Genomic DNA, 16,392 nt, shown 5'->3' on the forward strand with positions numbered 1-16,392 from the left:
CCCCCTCTGTGACAAGATCCACTGGGGTCTAAGGAAGCAGGAAAAGGCTCATCATGCACAATCCAATCGGTCTCAATGCAGGAAACAGCTTTGTCAACTCTGTCCGCTGAGTGTCACGTATCACATCTCGTGTGTTAAATACACCTTCTCTTTTGGAAATATTCTTACAGCCCAAAGTAAACAAACAAACAAAACATGACAGTCAAGTGACACTGAGAGAAAATGGACAACACTGTCCTTGAAAGAAAGGACCACGGTATTCAAATTTCTCTGACAAAGGAACATAGTAAATACTATTAAAAGGATAGGTCGTATTCCCATATGCCCTTGAGAAAAGGAAAAGTTCAACCAGGTAGTAGAGCAGGACACTGTCTTCTCTTTGTGGCACGCGGGTCATACATTTTAAAGGGCTTCCACGAGCACAACTGCATGTGACTCTCACAGAGGTCTTGTCAGTGTATCTCGAGAGGGCATTTCTGGATGTCTGTAAAGAACAATTCTTTATCCTGTGCAATTGTGCCTCACACTGCTGGGCAGCTGGCATCCCTGGTTTCCTTGGGTCCCAAAGGTAAGGAGCTCCCAGTGATTATGACAAACAAAAGCACCGCCAATGACCCTACAAGGGTGATGCCTGGTTCAGAACCACTGGGGGTAAGGACAGGAATAATCAACGCTGTTTTATAGAAAAAAGTTCAAATGATTCACCAGGACAAATTGGGTAGGGCTAGGAATTAAATCTGACTTCCACGGTCCTGAGTTCCTTGATCCACATGGGTGAACCAAATTACAGGATTTCAAAAAAACAAAAAAACAAAAAAACAAAAAAAACCGCACTAGCTCTAATCTAGAACCTGCTTTCTGATTCCTAAATCCAACTCTCATTAAAGAATGCTGGTAGTAGTTTTCCAATGGCTCAAATCAAGAATATACTGCCAAATTTTCTAGAAGAAAAAAAATGAAATGAAAATCTTATTAAAAGGATAATTTTTTTAAATAAACCACTAGATCAACTTTTCAAAAGGGGCGACAAAACTAAATCAGTCTGAGAAAGTGAGAGTGTATGTGTGTATACACACTCAAATACATGTATTTTTTCTAGATATCCATATTTAATTATGTAAAATTATGACTAAATAAGACAAATGTCATTCTTAAAAAAAAAGTCAATTTTCTTTTATGTTCTTTAACATTAGGACCAGATTTATAATCATATGGTGAATTCACAAAAGAATACTTACCAAATAACATATGACCATCTACTATTTCTTATATGATTATTAGAAGTCTCCTAAAAGCTGGCTATCTAAAAACATAATGTATACTTTTTCAAATTCTCTCTGGGCATAGATTATAATGCTACATATTAAATGCACTTAAAACAGGCTTTCCTGTTTCATTACCTGAACACAGCCATGGGAGGGGGAGACTGGGTGAAAACTTCAGAAATGTTGGTGGGTGAAAATGATGATTTCTGATATTACTGAACAATATAGAGCATCACTAAAATTTTAAAAAATAAGAGAAAAAAATGAGAACAGAGGAGTACCATAGATACACCAGCAGTGTTGTGTGTTTATTAAACTTCTATACATATGAAGACTTTTCAAAAAAAAATAATGTTTATATTTGAGAAAGAAAGAGAGAGAGAGAGAGAGAGAGAGAGAGAGAGACAGAAAGACAGACCATGAACGGGGAAGGGGCAGAGAGAGGGAGACACAGAATCCGAAGCAGGTTCCAGGCTCTAAGCTGTCATCAGCACAGAGCCCAACGTGGGGTTTGAACTCACAAACCATGAGATCATGACCTGAGCAGAAGTCAGACGCTTAACCAACTGAGCCACCCAAGAGCCCCATGAAGACATTTTTAATGCTGTATAGGGGTACCTGGATGGCTCAGTTGGTTGGGCGTCCAGCTTTGGCTCAAGTCATGATTTCATGGTTCATGGGTTGGAGCCCCATGTCGGGCTCTGTGCTGGCAGCTCAGAACCTGGAACCTGCTTCAGATTCTGTGTCTCCCTCTCTCTGCCCTATACCCACTCATACTCTGTCTCTCTCTCTCTTCCTCTCTCTCTCTCAAAAGTAAATAAACATTAAAAAAAATGTTTTAATGCTGTATAAAAAAACTTTTTATTTCTATATTCATACAAATATATGCACATATACTCTCATTTATATAGAATACTAATTATAATAAGAAAAATGCCTTCTGAAATACCCATTTACTGCCAAATATGGATTTATAATTTAAAATGAGTTTGTAATGAAATTGTTAATGAAACAAAATAATTACTTGAATTCAAAGATCAATTCTATGTCCATTTCTCTTTCTTAAAGCAGAAATGAAGGAAAATTTCTAAGATTCTCAAAACTAAAGTATCACTTAACCAAGTTAGTTCAGCAAATACTCATCTAAGTTACTGACCTGCAACACTAAATATAAGTAAAAGTGCAAAAAGTGTTTTTAAAAAAATCATATAAATGCGTGCACCACAGCAGAGCTAAGGGATGCGGGGGAGGGGGAGCCAAACACAGTAAAGAACATACTTTATCTACAGACCGTTTACATTTGTTTTAGAAATGAGGCTAACAACTTTGATCACGTTTCCTAACTTACTGCAAAAAACTAAAGAATATACTTTACAGACAACCTCACCGGAGTCAAAGCAACAAAGTGCTCAAAGAAATTAGAAACCAACAGTGCTGATGGAAGGCAGGCCTGTAGGAGGTATGAAAACCAGCAGCAAGATAAAGAATTTGAAAAGAATACATGGCAGGGGGCTATTCCCCTTGAACTGTCCTTAAACAATCTTACGAACAAGGGAATAATGACCATCAAATTGAGTCTGTCATTAAAATAATATTTCGAACTGTTTAAGAATGCAAAAAATGGGGGTGCCTGGGCGGCTCAGTCAGTTAAGCGTCCGACTTTGGCTCAGGTCATGATCTCACAGTTTGTGGGTTGGATCCCTGTGTTGGGCTCCATGCTGACAGCTCAGAGCCTGAAGCCTGCTTCTCTCTCTCTGCCCCTCTGCTCACACTCTGTCTCTCTCTCTCTCAAAAATAAATAAATGTTGGGAAAAAAAAGAATGCAAAAAATGTACAATAAATCTTAGATTTTTCATTTAAGATACTGTTTATCAAGCAGATTAATCACTTTAAAAGAGATAAACGTCAAAAAAAGGGTAAATGTTACTTAGCTAGAATATGAAATTATTAGCAATATTTTATCCATCCTTCATAATGTCAAATAAATTGTTACTCTAGTATTATTAATCTTATTACGGTTAATATTTACTAATTCCATAAAGGAACAAACAGCAAATTATAAAAAGGAGTCTTTCCCAGGACATCTTCGTTAGGAGAATGTTTTAACTGACACCAAATAATACTCCCTTGATATGTCACTTTGAAAATATGGCGTACCTAGTCCCAAAGGGCAGATTAGTTTCTGTCCAATGAACTGAAATAAACACAGTAAGATAAACACTTCAAGGGAAACACCTTAAAGAGACCTGAAATCAGCACTTTGTCCCAAAGCTATTTCTAGTAGTCAACCCTATTTTCTAAGATCAGAATAAATCTGAGAGTGTTCATTTCATTTTCTGACTCATGATTCCACCTGTAGTCCCAGGGATTAGTCAAGATTTTGTTAATGGAGGTTAAGAATATGGCAAGAACTGTGGGATTCATTTTCTTCCACACTGACCCACCAAAAGTAATGACCTCCAAATCAGAACACTGTTCTTACTACCAAACACAGAAAATTACCACAGCGAGCAATGAAATGTGTGTCTACAAAACGTGGGCTAGGGACCATATGTAAATTTTATTGTTCATTTGAGGAAAAAGAAAATAAGACATGTCCCAGCACCTGAACAGGGGTCAGTCAGTCACTTAACTGGATTACAACAAACTGGATTACAAATCAACCATGTCCAAGTTTTGCTTAGCGTTATGCTGATGATTTCATAAATTTATACATAAGCCCCACACATTTAAAGTTTAAAAAAAAAACATAAAACCTGTCAAGCAACTCATCAAACTGATTATTTTTTTTATGTTACAAAGCATCACCTTTTGGAAGCCAAGAACTGGTAAATGTGGGTCAGAAGTACCAGCTGATTTTACCTAACTATGCAGATTATGTAATCACCACAGAAACAGGGAGAAATGTCTTCTAAAAGAACTAAAGATACATATTTCATATTCTTCTTCATGGCTGGATGAGGTACTTCATCAGAATAGTCAGGTGACCCATTCTAACCATTTATTTAAAACAGTGTTCAAAGTAAAGATATTCATATTCTCCATACTAATAATAGACTCCTTCTAGTGGCCACTTAGGCAGCTGAGAGTTGGGAGCTGTCTTGGTGTCTTAATATGTCTTTTTTTTTTTTTCCATAAATAAATTTTTGACATAATGAACTGGGACGGGAAGGTTACAGAAATCTGGGGTCTTGAGATGGGGTTCTGTTTGTGAATGTATGTGCCACAGCAGGACTGCGGTGGCTCTTACCACTCTGCTAGGGTTACCTAATGTAACAAATGAACATATATAAATAAAAAGTCCAAATCAATTTGAAAAACAAAAACATAACGAGCTAATGTAGCTTGCTTTCAACTAAATGGAAAGACGTTCTTAACTCACAAACTAAAGCAAAAACAAATATACAAAAATGTAAATTCAACACATTATTTAAGAACCCTTGAAGTTAATGATTCAGTTCAAATACAAAATAAAACACTAGCATCTTTACTTTGCATTTATCACCCGCTTCACAAAAATTAGGTCAGTTTCCACACATGGTAAAGCCTGAGTCAAGCTCTGCCTGCACCAACTAAGTGTGCTCACTAATACAAAACTTACACATGCCTTAGATTTCCTATAATGTCATATGAGATCTAAATCTAACTACACACAATTCTTTGAACTTACTGTAATTATAAGACCAAAGAAGACTGCTTGTACATTTTCCTGAAGTTTTTAAAATGTGGTTTCTGCTTTTACAAATATATAATCTAATATACTAAAAGGTATTCTAAGACACCAAAACATATTCAGATCAAGGACAGATTACTCCAGGAAAAATTAAACTACCATGAAAAGGTGATGTCTCCAGGAGTTCTAAATAGAAAAGATGTAGAAAACGCAGCCGAACAGTCAAAACTATTTTAAAGGTGCACAACTGAAAATAAAGCTAAAAGCTGTCAGCTAGATCCCAAACCACTTTTAACCCAAACAATAAAAATGTACCTTTACCTTCAGCCATTTTGGTTTCTTCAATCCATGAAGAGTATATATGGAAGAGAAAAATCAGAGCTATCAGCAGGTATCACGCACACCAAGTGCCCTTCCCTACAGAGCTTCAGACTGGCCAACTGTTCCACGGGCAAGGCCTCTGGAACTGAAATTGGACCTGACTGCAAACTCTGCTCAGCAGTTATTTTTAGAGGCCCCTTCCTCATGGCCAAATACCACTAATCACTCAGGCTGAAATGCTCTCCTAACAATGCGACAGCCTTTCTCCCACTTACGGGATTCCTTTCTCGGTTGGTGCTGTCTCCCAACTCCAAACCTTAAAAAAATTATGCATGCTGGACAAAATGCAATGGAACAGAGTGTGTTGCCAGTTCTGTTTTCTTGGAGTCAGTCTCAAATGGTTTTAGCCTAAGGACTAAATCATTCAAAACTGAAACAGGCCTTGCTGGAACATGTGGCCCCATGCCGAAACCAGCTTGATCTGGCCCTTCAGGGTCTAATCAAATGCCTACATGGAAAGACCATTACTTAGTTTGTTTGAATGAAACAGAAAACTAAATGGTAAGAAATTAATTAATGCTCTAGAATTCTGATTCACAGGTATGATCATTCCAAGTCTAATTCCTAATGCAGCAAAAGTAAAAAAACAAACAAAACAAAACAAAACAAAACAAAACGTATTTCCCCAGAGAAGAAGGGAGAAGGAGCTGGGAATGAAAGCATGGAGGGAAGATAGGCAGGGGAGGAATGGTGGAGAGGGAGGGCCAATAGGCTGGAAGGGAGCAGGCAGGGAAAGAAGGAACCCTGAAGCGTGGCAACAGTGATCCAGGAAACAGGACCTCAGAGAAAATACTGGAAAGAGAGTGTGCAACTGTCTTCTGATTTTTTCCACTTCCTTCCAATCCCAACTCCACATAGTCCCTTCTGGGAAGTAAAACCAGCCCAAAGTTGCTACCATCTATTCACTGATTTAAAATTAGCGGTTCACAGAATTCATCAGAACTCTGATTAGTACATTAAATTAATTTAGCACAAACAGCATCGAGAGCAAGGCTGCAACCTTTATTTATGAGGGTTTAATTTTTTTTTTCCAGCCAAACTGAATGCTTCCCAAGCAAATTAAACATTTAAATGTTCTAAAGAGGAGTCAGTCACCTATGGTACCAATATTTGATGGCCAAGAGCTGAAAAGAGTGAACAAGGCATCAGGGCAACTGAACAAAACTGCTGAGCGTCCCAGGTGTCCTCTGACCAAGAGCCATTTCCTCAAAGATCCGTCCTGCTAAAGTGCGTGAGTGCTAAAATGTTACATGATAGTGAATCAGTTGTTGACAGGGAATTAAGAAGACCCGCCACCATACAAATTTATTTGACAAATATTTCGGAGGTTTTCTTTTGTTGTTTTCAGAGAGAGGAAGAGTGACAAGAGACCTGTCCTGGGGCCACAGGAAACCAAGCCACTATACTCACATGGTAGGTAGCCCATTTCAGACTTAAGAAACCCGGATTCGATTCCTGGCTTCCTCACTGACTTTGACTTGGGGAAAACATCAAACTTGGGGGCCTCAATTTCCTTGCCTTTAGAATGCGTCTTGGCATTAAACCAGGCGTGCAAGTGTTTGTTGAATTCATCCACGCGACACGTTTCCAATGAATCAGCTGGGACACATGCACAAGCCCCCAGCCCTCCAATCCCAATTCTGTTTCACGACACCAGCCTGCCACCACGGCTGCCCAAGCTGCCGGAGTTCCTTCTCTCCCTTCATGGGCCTGCACCAAGGCAGCCGCATTCTGAATTACAGGTCTGTGGCCAACGCCGAATTGAGATGAGAATCACGCCTACTAAATTCGGGGGTACCTCACCCCTGAGGCTTCTCCAACACAGCTCCCAATCATCCCCCTCGAAAATGTTCATCACACACATTGACACAATCTTCTCCTTCACCTTTTACAAGTTTTACAGGTTTTTAAGAAAAGGTCTTCCCTCCCTAGTGGCACAATAATGGCACACCTGCTATTTGAGATAGGGTGGACAGGCTAAGTCTGTGAAGTAACATGTAACCTGTCTTCTTCCTTAAGGAAAAAGAAATTCTGAATTCCAAGTTACTCTCACTTATAGTAAGCACAACTTATTTTTATGACAGGAAACATTTATGAAAAGTTTAAAAATAAATTCATGTGCATATAGAAAATCACGGTTTTAAAACCCTGGCAATGACAACTAAAGTCAAACTAAAGTCATAAATTATTCCTCGTAATCAATCGCTGCCGGGGCTAATAGCAAATTCCTACATCCAGACAAAGATCAAACTCCCAACATGTGCTCTGAGACTATTATTATCAGCCTGATGCCACTGGAGACCCCGAAAGCCCAGTCTCATGTCCACGGATGCCAGGCTCTACCTGCTTCCAAAACATGCCAGGGGAAATCCATGAGACTGTTCACGGGTCCCAAGGACTACTTCCCTCCCCTCACCCAATCAGCTTTCATTCGCAGCAGTGGCTCTTGGGAGCACATCACAGTCATCTGGAGGGCTTGTCAAAACATAGACTGCTGGGCCCACTCCCAGAGTTTCTGAGCCTCTGGGGTCCGAGAACGTGCATTTCTAATAGGTTCCCACCCGGGTGACTGGAGGCAGCTGGTGCCGGGACCACACATGAAGAGAACCATTGCACGGCTTCCCGTGCTAGCCAGCTCTGATTCTCAGGCTCTGGAGGAGGAGGAAAGCAGGGCTTGCTTTTACCAGTTTGCAGAGCATCATTTCCTCACCCCCTAAAAAAGAAATAACAACAAAACCCTCTTCCTCTGAGGCCCATGCCATCCAGTTATACTGCCCTCCAACCTGCCTCCTCACTGCCATCGACCACCTGCGGTGCTCTCTCCCCTCAGTGACGTACTCACCTGGAAACCAGCCAGTACCGTGTGATGTCAATGTCCACCTGTGTGGCAAATGTGACAAGTTCTCTTTCCTTCATTTCTTCACCCCCAGTGACCTTGCTCCCCCCCCCCATCCTATAGCCAACATTTGTTCATTCTTATTTATTTATTTATTTATTTATTTATTTATTTATTTATTTATTTATTTATTTAAGGCGGAGAAGGGGCAGAGAGAAAGGGAGAGAGAAAATCCCAAGGAGGCTCCACACTGTCAGCGCAGAGCTCCATTCACGGCTCAAATTCACCCACTGTGAGATCAGGACCTGATCCGAAACCAAGAGTCGGATGCTTAACCAACTGAACTACCCAGGCACCCCCCCCCCAACATTTATTATTATATCCCTACCGGGGCTCTTGTGATAAACCCACCCTAATTCACCTGTCTAATGGCATCTTCATCCTTGTTGAGGTATCTCTGTAGCTTCCCTGGCACAACCATCTTGACAGATTCTGTAACCTTGCTAAGAAAGCTCTGTTGGCTTGAGTCTATCATGAGAACTGCAGGATAGCCAAAGATACCAAAGGTACCAAAAATCTATTTCTTCAAACACACACACACACACACACACACACACACACACACACACACACACCCCTCATCTACATATAGTCTCCACAGCAAACATGAGCAACTTTTTTGAAATCTAATTATTAAATAGCCAGTATTACAGACAGAACTCCTCAGACATTGAGTGAAATCTACTTGCACACACCCTCCCGAGCTAGGGAGCACCACCTCTAAATGCGAAGGTTTAGGTTGTCCCCAGTATGTGATGCACAGAATAAAAACATCCACTCGGATCACACACCCTCCTATTTTTCTAGCTCGTTTACTCAACAACTTCTTCTTGGATCCCATAGTTCTCTTGCTTCTACTTTCTTCTGAACTCCTCCTCGCCTGCTGCCTTCACATCTTTCCATGTTGAGAGTCCACATTTCATCAGTTAAGTCACTCCCTGACTCACTAAAGCCTTTGCTCCTCAATTCATTGGTTGCATCAATCCGCCATAACGGTCTCCCTGGATGAACACAATCACTCACCCTTATCCACGACTGTTAAGGGCAGCAAGGGACACCAAAAGAAATCACGCACAGGACACAGTGGAGCGAATCCCAACGGGCCCTCAGGGCTGCCTGTCAATCCTGCACACATCTCTGGAACACTCCCTTTCCTGTTCTCCAGAAGGACGATTTCAAACATCTCTGCCCCTCAAGAATCCTATTTTCTCATACTCAGAAAACGCCATAGCCTCTTATAGCACAGAAGACAGAAGCATCAGCAGGAAACCGTCAGGACTGCACTGCCACCCATCACAAACCTACGTTCACCAGCATCCATTCTGTTTTCCTCCCAATTCCTCAGCTACCTCACCCTCCTTATCCTTTCACTCTCCGGTACTGTCAGCCTTTCTGCCTTTACTACATCTTCCCTCAAGCCCAGAGTGAGCCCCTGCTCTTTCTCCTTCCCATCATAGATGAAATTCTCAACAGAGCTATGATTTCACTGCTTTCATTTTGTGATGGCCCACTCACTCCTTACCCCCTGTACGTAGGCTGCGATGTACCTTCTGCACAGGGCAGTCACTCTAATGTGACGCCAATGACTTCCATGTTGCTGAATCCAATGGGAGTATTTTCAGTCCTTATCTAACTTGCCCTCTCAAAGGAATTCTTCCTCCTAAAACATTCTCTTTCCTTGCTTGGCTTTTTCTGATTCTTCATCTCATATTTCTTCTACCTTTCTGAACTTTCTACTTCTCAATCTCCTTTGCTAGTTCATTCTCCTCTAGATGACGTTCAAATGTGGAAATTCCATATGCCTTGCTCCTATGCCGTCTCCCTAGTTGACTAATGCATCCATAGGCTTAAACTTTCCTCTCCTCTTAGGTCCAAACGTATCTGTCTACTCAATATCCATTTGAATCCGTATGGAAAACCCAAACTCTGCATACACACAACTGAACCCATGATCTTTCTCCTCTCCTCTCTGTCCAAATCTCAGGAACATTTCCATCAAGCCAGCTGCTTAAACCAAAAACTTGGCATTCATCCTTGACTTCATCCTCTTCCTTTTCCCAAATACCCATCTCTCAAGTCAGAGTCTCCCTAGCAGGCTGTTGCAAATGGCTTACACCTATGCCAAGACGTGAATTCCCCTCAGCCCCTGGGTCATCCTTGCCTATTTACCCTGGCATGATATTTTAAAAAACCATTTATATGTGCCATGACATAAAAGAAGTGGAAAATTGTGTCTCAAACCACCCATAGTTCTGCCCCTCTACTGAGATCACCCAAATCCATGTTACCATCATCTCATAGGCTACTATAATACTTTAACATACTTTCCTGCTCTATACAGCAGCCACAATAATTTTTTCAACCTGATTATATCATTACCCTTTTTTAAAAAAAAACCTATTTTTCTTAGGGGTTCACACTGTTCTTAAGATAAAATAAAAATCTTTGATGTGGCCTATAAGACTCTATTTGACATGGCCCCAGCCAACCACTCTGGCTTTCATTTTGTGTCACTTCCTATGGCTGTGTATGTTCCAGATACAAAACACTCACCCTGCTCTGGTCCTGCATAGGCCATGCCCTCTTCCTGAATGAACGTCAACACTGGGTTACCACCACATAGTTGCCCCCAGCCCAGCTATCTACTGCTTGTTCTTCTTAAATCCCACCTCTTCAAGGAGGCTTTCCCAGAACATTGTGACGGCATTTTCTTTTTCTTTCTGTTTCTCTTTGTTATTATGATTATTATTTTCTCTTTCCTCATGAGAAGTGTACTCTTTAATCTCCATCCCCTATTTCACTCACTGCCCCACCTACCTCCCCTCTGGTAACCATCAGTTTGTTCTCTATAGTTAAGAGTCTGTTTCTCGGGGGTGGCTAGGTGGCTGAGTCGGTTAAGTGTCCAACTCTTGATTTTGGCTCAGATCATGATCTCACAGTTCATGATATCGAGCTCCACTTTGGGCTCTGTGCTGATAGCCCAGAGCCTGCCTGGGATTCTCTCTCTGCGCCCCTCCCCACCCCGTGCACGCAAGTTCTCTCTCTCTGTCTCAAAATAAATGAATACACATTTTTTAAACCAAGACTTTTTCTTGGTTTGTCTTTTTCCCTTTGCTCATTTGTTCTGTTTCTTAAATTCCACACATGAGTGAAATGTTTATCTTTCTCTGACTTATTTTGCTTAGCATTATACTCTCTAGCTTCATCCATATTGTTGCAAATGGCAAGATCTAATGCTTTGTTATGGAGGAAGAATATTCCACTATATACACATACCACTTCTTTATCCATTCACCTATCAATGGACAGTTGAGCTGCATCCATAGTTAGGCTGTTGTAAATAATGGTGCAATAGACACAGGGGTGCACGTATCCCTTTGAATTTGTGTTTTTGCATTTTTGGGGTAAATACGATTACTGGATCATAGAGTAGTTCTATTATTAATTTTCTGAGGAACCTCCATACTGTTTTCAGAGTGGCTGCACCAGTTTGCCTTCCCACCAACAGAACAAGAGGGCTCCTTTTTCTCTACATCCTCCCCAACATTTGTTATTTCTTGTGTTTTTATTTTAGCCATTCTGACAGGCATATTTGACAGATGTATCTGACAGGTGTCTCTTTCATTGAAGTTTTGATTTACATTTCCATGATGAGTGATGTTGAGCACCTTTTCATGTGTCTGTTGACCATCTGTCTGTCTTCTTTGGAGAAATGCCCGTTCATCTCTTCTGCCCATTTTTAACTGGAGTATTTGTTTTTTGGGTGTTGAGTGGTATCAGTTCTTTATATATTTTAGGTACTAACCCTTTATCAGCTTTGTCATTTGCAGATATCTCCTCCCATTCAGTAGGTTGCCTTTTAGTTTTGTTGATTGTTTCCTTCACTGGGCAGAAATTTTTTATTTTGATGTAGTCCCAACAGTATATTTTTACTTTCATTTCCCTTTCCTCGGCAGACATAGCTAGAAAAACACTGCTATGGTGGCCAATGTCAGACAAATTATTGACTATTCTCTCTTCAAGGATTTTTATGGTTTCAGGTCTCACATTTTGAATTTTGTTTTTATGTAAGGTGAAAGAAAGTGGTTGAGTTTCATTCTTTTGCATGTACCTATCCAGTTTTGCCAAAACCATTTGTTCAAGAGACTGCCTTTTTCCCACTGTATATTTATTCCTGTGAGAGCATTTTCTATACACTCTCACAGTAGTATGTACTTCTTCACAGCATTATTTCATTGGTAATTTAGTTCTTAACTTCCTTCTTCCTTCAGAATGCATGTTTCATCTGCCTTGTTCATTCCTCTACATTTGCCTTGCACCTAGTAGGAACTCAACAAACATTTGTTAAATGCATAAACTCGTTCTCAAATTCTTGATATGATATGAGTAATCACACTTCTTCCTCTCATACTTGACAAAAAAGGGCACAAAATCTAGTCCAACAAATGTCACACCACTTCAAGTTTCTTCCATTTTCACAAGTTATCCTAAAATTAATTCACACTAGGAAAAGACCTCTAAATAGTTAAGGGAAATATTAAGAAAGAAGCCCAGTGTTTCCCAAACACTGGTTATGAAGCCAAGCTGGTCTACGAGCAAGTTTTCACTGCTTCTGTGTCAGATAATTTCCTCACTGATCCATCTTTGGTGACTGCCACCTATATTGGACATAAGTAGGCCCACGCTGGAAGGATGCTGCAGCCCCCGTGCACCTGGCCCCACAGTCAGATGCCTGACACTGCTCTCCTGACTGACCCTGTATAGAAAAGGCACAAGGGGCTGAAGGAGTGACAAGGGCTACTAGAATTTAGTAAGACAAAACTGAAAACTTGTCTCCATTTTCATCAGTGTAAATAGTAAAGGAAAGTGAAATATTAGCTGTGACTATCTATATCAGCCTCCCTTTATTTTTAGGAACCTTCACTGCTCTCTGGAACCCCAGGTTGAGGAACCACTGTCCCAACGTCCCCCTGTTTGTGTCCTGGATTCAGCTGTTCTCTTCTGCAGTGATGAACACAGGTCCATCAACCTCCACCTATGAATCTGCAAGGGACTGAAGTGCCATTGGTAAGATGCTAAAACCATACTATAAATGGTAGTTAACTCCAAAAATTCATTTCCTCACACCAGGCCTAACAAGTAAGTGTTTTAGGCTTAATTAGTTCCCCCTAAAGAGCACTCAATAAAGAGAAAATGGTCTCAGAGGAAAAAGCACTCCCTGGCAAATCAATCATCAATGTGGGTGACAGTTATTAGTGGTGTTTAGTGATAATGGAGTTCAAAATCAGACAGTCTCCTGCTGAACTGGGAATGGCGGAGGGTCTAAAGAAAACTGAGTTGTGGTGTCCATTCAGAAACTCTGAGGTGGTAAAAAGTTGTTAGAAGAAATATGAAACAAACAGTAAGTTTCTTTTTTCAAAACTAAAAACAGTAACAGTAAAAAAAATTGTAAAAAAAACCCAAAAAACAAAAAAACAGTAAAACAAAAGCCTAGCCCCACTCATCTAACTCTAAGGCAACGAGACTAGGTCATAAAACCAACAGGTACGACCACAGTTGATTTGCAGCTGTGTTCCCAAATGCCTTTGACCTTAACCGATTTAGACAGCAGAAGATCCATAGCTATCCTTCCTCACCAGTTCCCACTTTCTAGGACAATGGAATTCATCATTTACAAAAAGTGTCCTCAGAGGCAAATGGGGAGAGATGGGAGGGGGACAGAAAAGCACTAGCACAAAGTGTGCAGGGGATTCACGTGTAAATGGCAAAGCATATGGGTCTCAGAGTTAACTTACTAGAAAATCATAGGCCAAAAGCATAGTTGATGCAATTATGCATCACAATGTATTTTGAGGACAGCCTACAAGAGGCAAGGAAGGCACTGCCCCAAAGAGGGCCACGTAGAGCCCTTCCCCTCCTTCGTGCCCTCCAGTCTTGCTGCTAATAGGAGATAAAAAAAAAATTCTACACTGAAGAGGAGACCTGATTTAAAGCAAACAGACCAGAAATGGAGAGTGACTGGTACGTTAGGGAATCTGTCCCAAAGACGGGCAAGAGCCTTGCCAACCACACATTAATCCAGTCCAGCTAAGCACAATGACTGGAAGAAAATGAGGCTTTGTATCAATGCCTTGTCAGACCAAGACTGCTAAATAAAACAGCTACAAAATGTGGCCACATGTATTAGAACAGCCCATGAAAAACTGCCAGTATTTAACCATTTTTCATATGACCGAAAAAACAATATGAGTATTTTCCCAAGGTTTTATTATGAAACTTTTCAAACACACAACAAAGCTGAACAAATTTCACAAAGAATACCCATATGTTATCACTTAGATTCTACTATGAACACTTTATTATAATGTTTCTGGCATGTCAATTCATCCCTCTATATCCATCTACTAACCTATTTTATATGTAATACATTTCAAGATAACTTGTAGACACTGGTTCACCTCCTCTAAGTACTTCAGCTTCTATCATAACCTACAGTTTTATATTTCTTTACCATTTTTTAAAATTTTTTTAAGCTTTATTTATTTTTGAGAGAGAGAGAGAGAGAGAGAGAGAGAGAGAGAGAGAGAGAGATGAGCATGAGTGAGGGAGGAGCGGAGAGAGGGAGACACAGAATCCCAAGCAGGCTCCAGGCTCCGAGCCGTCCGCACAGAGCCCGACGGGAGCTCGAACTCACAAACCATGAGATCGTGACCTGAGCCGAAGTCAGACGCTTAACCGAATGAGCCACCCAGGCGCCCCATTCTTTACCATTTTTTATGTAAAATTTACATGAAATGAAACACTCTCATTTTAAGTGGACACTCTGAGTTTTCACAAAAATACACACTGTGTAACCCAAAGCCCTGTCAAGACACTGAAGATTAACACCACCCATAAGTTCTCTCTTGGCCCTTTCCAATCACCTTCCACCCCAACCCCAACCCCAACCCCAGAGGCAGACCCTTTGTTCTTCCTTCTTTTTCCCCCTGGTTTTGCCTATGTGTGCACACAATATGTGCTTGTTTGTGTAAGGCTTCCCTCCCTTGGCGTTACGTTCCAGAGAGCCAAGCACGTTCTGTGTAGAAGCTGTTCATTCTTTTCTGTTGCTCAGTAGTACTCCACTGTATAAACATACCAGAGTATATTAGAATGTAGCCACTCTACTACTGGTAGAAACCTGGACTATTCCCCATTTGGACTATTACAAGCAAAGTTACTTGGAATACTCTCATACAAGACTATTGTTCGCATATAGGAAATAACATGCTTGCATTTCTCTTGTGCTAAATCACTTGGAATTACTGGATCAGGGGCCACATGTATATTCAGAATTATAAGCAACTGCCAGACCTTTCGCCAAAGTGGTTCTACCATTTTATAAACCTACTAAGAACGTATGAGGGGTCTTTTCTAGGATCTTGCCAACATTTGGTATTGTCAGTCTTTTCAACGCTGGCCATTCTGACTACTATCAGTTGTGTCTCACTGTGGTTTAATCTGCATTCTCCTGAGACCAATGTTTGAGCACATTCTTCATGTGCTTACTGACCATTTATCATCTTTTGTGAACTGTCTGTTCAAGTCTTTTGCACACTTGTCTATTTTTTCTAACGCTTTCTTAAACTGAATTGCAGGAGTTCCTTATATTTCCTAAACACCTGTCCTTTAATAGATCTATGTGTTACAAAATTTTCTGCCAGATTACAACTTTCGTATTCATTTTCTTAAAGCATCTTTTGATGGGAAAAACCTTTAATTTGATGCTGTCTCATGTATTATTTACTCATTCTTTATATATCACCGAATTGGAAAATGTTATTTAAACTTTAACAGGGTTCCATGCTTCACATTCTGAAATGTGACATCCATTCCAGTGCTCACACTTAATTACTGGATCTGTGACATACTGTCCCTGACAGAAGCTCCGTCACTGGCTCAAACTCTGTGCCCAGGGAAAGAAAGGTCAGAAAGTCAAAGGCCAGGTCAGAGATACCTTGACTAAATGTTGTTTAGTGGCAGGTATAACAGAGAGTAAAAGCAAGAGAAATTTTGAGAGCTTTAAGGAATATTTTCACTAGATATAATGAGTCACAAAAATGTTTCTAAGCCAGTTATTTTCCCCTCAAATTCATGGGGATGGAATAAACCTAATTCCTCTGCCACCCAACAGCCCCACC

General features: G+C 40.6%; 1 protein-coding gene across 4 annotated transcripts in view; it reads right to left on the bottom strand.

The window, feature by feature from the left end:
• The window catches only part of ASPH (aspartate beta-hydroxylase), a 232,648-nt gene that overhangs the window by 193,628 nt on the left and 22,628 nt on the right, over window positions 1–16,392 (bottom strand). The gene's annotated exons all lie outside the window — the stretch shown is intronic.

The sequence above is a fragment of the Prionailurus viverrinus genome, chromosome F2 (assembly GCF_022837055.1).
Source record: "Prionailurus viverrinus isolate Anna chromosome F2, UM_Priviv_1.0, whole genome shotgun sequence".
NCBI classification, from domain to species: domain Eukaryota; kingdom Metazoa; phylum Chordata; class Mammalia; order Carnivora; family Felidae; genus Prionailurus; species Prionailurus viverrinus.